General features: G+C 34.4%; 1 non-coding gene across 1 annotated transcript in view; it reads right to left on the minus strand.

Annotated features, from left to right (window-relative positions):
- The window catches only part of LOC143262175 (small subunit ribosomal RNA), a 1,921-nt gene extending 1,559 nt beyond the window's left edge, over positions 1-362 (minus strand). The window contains exon 1 of the ribosomal RNA XR_013036089.1: positions 1-362. This exon is cut by the window's left edge and continues 1,559 nt beyond it. This is a non-coding gene — a ribosomal RNA (small subunit ribosomal RNA).
- Between the last annotated feature and the right edge of the window lie 5,186 nt (positions 363-5,548).

Raw genomic sequence — 5,548 nt, forward strand, 5'->3', positions numbered from 1 at the left:
AACCTACCATCGACAGTTGATAAGGCAGACATTTGAAAGATGCGTCGCCGGTGCTATAAGACCATGCGATCAGCACAAAGTTATTCAGAGTCACCAAAGCAAACGATGGACGAGTGTAAACACCCGCCACCGATTGGTTTTGATCTAATAAAAGCGTTCCTACCATCTCTGGTCGGAACTCTGTTTTGCATGTATTAGCTCTAGAATTACCACAGTTATCCAAGTAAATTTTAGTACGATCTAAGAAACCATAACTGATTTAATGAGCCATTCGCGGTTTCACCTTAATACGGCATGTACTGAGACATGCATGGCTTAATCTTTGAGACAAGCATATGACTACTGGCAGGATCAACCAGGGAACTATACAATATGTATATATAAAATGGACAAAATTTAAATCCTTTTCCATCGTCGCCTGTTTCATATATATATGTCAGGTCGACACACCACTTTTCTCTTTCAAATATGTACAAGTTTTGCCACATTCCGCGCTTGTAACATATCTTCTTTAACGCTCAATTTCTTTCATTTTTCTACCATACAGATATTTTACCGTACGCCCAAAAACGTACGTATTATATTTTTGTTCTATCATAAAATCACATTTTTCTACGTACGCCAGCTTCGTACGTTTCTATCTTTGCCTTCATAAAATCACAAGATAATTTTATCTTCAAGAGTCTCGCTATTAACATCTTGTAAGATAAATGTACGTCCCAGCTAAAACGTACAAATACTTCAAATTAAGTAATAATATATCATCGCTATTGACAAATTTTTAAGATCCAAGACACAGTTCTCTCTATATGTTTTAATATTTTTTATGTACTCAAATATATTCAAAGGAAAAAGTACATGGGTGATGCCATAGTCGTGGAAGCGCGTACGCTCACGCTGATCTTCTGACCGCCGGAAGCACGAAACCTCTGATCTGGGCAAAATCGGCAAGCCGAGGAAGAACGGACAGGACACATGCTGGACTGGCGAGAAAGCGTGTTCTTCCGCTCGCGCTAGGCATTTCGATTTCTGACACCTCTTGATTTAAAAAATCAGTTTTTTGATAGTTTTCTCTCTCCACTGGGCTATTCATTTTAGCCACAGTTTTCAATTGGTACGATTTGCTTCCAAATCTTACAGATGCATTTTAAAAAATTTTTCCATCGCTCGGACAGAAGAGTCGATTGCTCAGTGAGTACGAGTATACATACAAAGTGCATACGGGTAACCAACCCCGTAGGGCTTGCCACATATGGGCCATTCGGTCAAAGACACCGACCCGTGGCCACGCTGTGTGGAGAAAAGTCCGTAACGTAAACGGCACGAAACAGTCAGGACCGAAGCCCCGAAGGAGCTCTGAGACAGCTTCTCGACCGAGATCGTAGAATTGGCCCAAAACCCGCTCTGCTCCGTCCGCCTCGCACGGACCGTGTATCTCTTATAGATACCGAACGGCCGGCAAGGACGCCGGCGCCGCCGGCCGAATAGCACGCGCGCTTATGAGTGTAAACCGCCGCGGCAACAGACCGCCCGGCCGTGCTGTTGTAACATAGCGCGTGAACGAACGAAAAAAAAATTTATAGTAAACATTAAAATAAATTACATTACCGTAAACTAGACAAAAAATTACACATTTTTTCCCAATATGAAAATTTTCACAAACTTTTCAAAGTCCCATCGCATCGAGTAAACTTTTTTAATAACGCTTCCGCACGATTCTAAATGCTTAATCCATATGTGAAATCGTTCACTGATCACGAATATCGTATTTAAAAAAATTACAAAAATTTATTTTTCAAAATAATCAAAAAAAACCGAAAAATCACAAGAGTAAAGTACCATTATTTTAAACAATATGTCGTTCTAAATGCTTAATCCCTATGTAAAAAAGTTATCTAAGCAAGAATATGTAATTGAAAAAAATTAGAAAAATTTATTTTAGCCGTAAATCGAAAATAATGGGGACACCGGAGCTGTTCGAAGCGCCGAGACGCGCCGCGTACGGCCGAATATTTTCTAAGTCCCAACGTACCGATCAAGAGTAAAGTACCATTTTCCTACATTAGATTTCGTTCTAAATGCTTAATCCCTATGTAAAAACGTTAGTTAAGCAAGAATATCGTATTTTTAAAAAAATCTAATGATAGGATTTCCCAGAAAATTGAAAAAACCGAAAAATGTCAAGAGTAAAGTGCCATTTTCTGACATTAGATTTCGTTCTAAATGCTTAATCCCTATGTAGAAACGTTAGTTAAGCAAGAATATCGTATTTTTAAAAAAATCTAATGATAGGATTTTTCAGAAAATTGAAAAAACCGTAAAATGTCAAGAGTAAAGTGCCCTTATTTTAAACAATGTATCGTTCTAAATGCTTAATCCCTATGTAAAAAAGTTATTTTAGCAGGAATATGTTATTGAAAAAAATTAGAAAAATTTATTTTAGCCGTAAATCGAAAATAATGGGGACACCGGAGCTGTTCGAAGCGCCGAGCGCGCCGCGTACGCCCGAATATTTTCAAAGTCCCAACGTACCGATCAAGAGTAAAGTACCATTTTCCTACATTAGATTTCGTTCTAAATGCTTAATCCCTATGTAAAAACGTTAGTTAAGCAAGAATATCGTATTTTTAAAAAAATCTAATGATAGGATTTTCCAGAAAATTGAAAAAACCGAAAAATGTCAAGAGTAAAGTGCCATTTTCTGACATTAGATTTCGTTCTAAATGCTTAATCCCTATGTAGAAACGTTAGTTAAGCAAGAATATCGTATTTTTAAAAAAATCTAATGATAGGATTTTTCAGAAAATTGAAAAAACCGTAAAATGTCAAGAGTAAAGTGCCCTTATTTTAAACAATGTATCGTTCTAAATGCTTAATCCCTATGTAAAAAAGTTATTTAAGCAGGAATATGTTATTGAAAAAAATTAGAAAAATTTATTTTAGCCGTAAATCGAAAATAATGGATCGAGCGAATCGGTCGATTGCGCCGAGACGCGCTATGATGCAACAGACGAGCGATTGGAACGCCCGAATATTTTCAAAGTCCCAACGTACCGATCAAGAGTAAAGTACCATTTTCCTACATTAGATTTCGTTCTAAATGCTTAATCCCTATGTAAAAACGTTAGTTAAGCAAGAATATCGTATTTTTAAAAAAATCTAATGATAGGATTTCCCAGAAAATTGAAAAAACCGAAAAATGTCAAGAGTAAAGTGCCATTTTCTGACATTAGATTTCGTTCTAAATGCTTAATCCCTATGTAGAAACGTTAGTTAAGCAAGAATATCGTATTTTTAAAAAAATCTAATGATAGGATTTTTCAGAAAATTGAAAAAACCGTAAAATGTCAAGAGTAAAGTGCCCTTATTTTAAACAATGTATCGTTCTAAATGCTTAATCCCTATGTAAAAAAGTTATTTTAGCAGGAATATGTTATTGAAAAAAATTAGAAAAATTTATTTTAGCCGTAAATCGAAAATAATGGATCGAGCGAATTGGTCGATTGCGCCGAGACGCGCTATGATGCAACAGACGAGCGATTGGAACGCCCGAATATTTTCAAAGTCCCAACGTACCGATCAAGAGTAAAGTACCATTTTCCTACATTAGATTTCGTTCTAAATGCTTAATCCCTATGTAAAAACGTTAGTTAAGCAAGAATATCGTATTTTTAAAAAAATCTAATGATAGGATTTCCCAGAAAATTGAAAAAACCGAAAAATGTCAAGAGTAAAGTGCCATTTTCTGACATTAGATTTCGTTCTAAATGCTTAATCCCTATGTAGAAACGTTAGTTAAGCAAGAATATCGTATTTTTAAAAAAATCTAATGATAGGATTTTTCAGAAAATTGAAAAAACCGTAAAATGTCAAGAGTAAAGTGCCCTTATTTTAAACAATGTATCGTTCTAAATGCTTAATCCCTATGTAAAAAAGTTATTTAAGCAGGAATATGTTATTGAAAAAAATTAGAAAAATTTATTTTAGCCGTAAATCGAAAATAATGGATCGAGCGAATCGGTCGATTGCGCCGAGACGCGCTATGATGCAACAGACGAGCGATTGGAACGCCCGAATATTTTCAAAGTCCCAACGTACCGATCAAGAGTAAAGTACCATTTTCCTACATTAGATTTCGTTCTAAATGCTTAATCCCTATGTAAAAACGTTAGTTAAGCAAGAATATCGTATTTTTAAAAAAATCTAATGATAGGATTTCCCAGAAAATTGAAAAAACCGAAAAATGTCAAGAGTAAAGTGCCATTTTCTGACATTAGATTTCGTTCTAAATGCTTAATCCCTATGTAGAAACGTTAGTTAAGCAAGAATATCGTATTTTTAAAAAAATCTAATGATAGGATTTTTCAGAAAATTGAAAAAACCGTAAAATGTCAAGAGTAAAGTGCCCTTATTTTAAACAATGTATCGTTCTAAATGCTTAATCCCTATGTAAAAAAGTTATTTAAGCAGGAATATGTTATTGAAAAAAATTAGAAAAATTTATTTTAGCCGTAAATCGAAAATAATGGATCGAGCGAATCGGTCGATTGCGCCGAGACGCGCTATGATGCAACAGACGAGCGATTGGAACCCCCGAATATTTTCAAAGTCCCAACGTACCGATCAAGAGTAAAGTACCATTTTCCTACATTAGATTTCGTTCTAAATGCTTAATCCCTATGTAAAAACGTTAGTTAAGCAAGAATATCGTATTTTTAAAAAAATCTAATGATAGGATTTCCCAGAAAATTGAAAAAACCGAAAAATGTCAAGAGTAAAGTGCCATTTTCTGACATTAGATTTCGTTCTAAATGCTTAATCCCTATGTAGAAACGTTAGTTAAGCAAGAATATCGTATTTTTAAAAAAATCTAATGATAGGATTTTTCAGAAAATTGAAAAAACCGTAAAATGTCAAGAGTAAAGTGCCCTTATTTTAAACAATGTATCGTTCTAAATGCTTAATCCCTATGTAAAAAAGTTATTTAAGCAGGAATATGTTATTGAAAAAAATTAGAAAAATTTATTTTAGCCGTAAATCGAAAATAATGGATCGAGCGAATCGGTCGATTGCGCCGAGACGCGCTATGATGCAACAGACGAGCGATTGGAACCCCCGAATATTTTCAAAGTCCCAACGTACCGATCAAGAGTAAAGTACCATTTTCCTACATTAGATTTCGTTCTAAATGCTTAATCCCTATGTAAAAACGTTAGTTAAGCAAGAATATCGTATTTTTAAAAAAATCTAATGATAGGATTTCCCAGAAAATTGAAAAAACCGAAAAATGTCAAGAGTAAAGTGCCATTTTCTGACATTAGATTTCGTTCTAAATGCTTAATCCCTATGTAGAAACGTTAGTTAAGCAAGAATATCGTATTTTTAAAAAAATCTAATGATAGGATTTTTCAGAAAATTGAAAAAACCGTAAAATGTCAAGAGTAAAGTGCCCTTATTTTAAACAATGTATCGTTCTAAATGCTTAATCCCTATGTAAAAAAGTTATTTAAGCAGGAATATGTTATTGAAAAAAATTAGAAAAATTTAT

Source organism: Megalopta genalis, unplaced genomic scaffold, assembly GCF_051020955.1.
Source record: "Megalopta genalis isolate 19385.01 unplaced genomic scaffold, iyMegGena1_principal scaffold0094, whole genome shotgun sequence".
Taxonomy (NCBI): domain Eukaryota; kingdom Metazoa; phylum Arthropoda; class Insecta; order Hymenoptera; family Halictidae; genus Megalopta; species Megalopta genalis.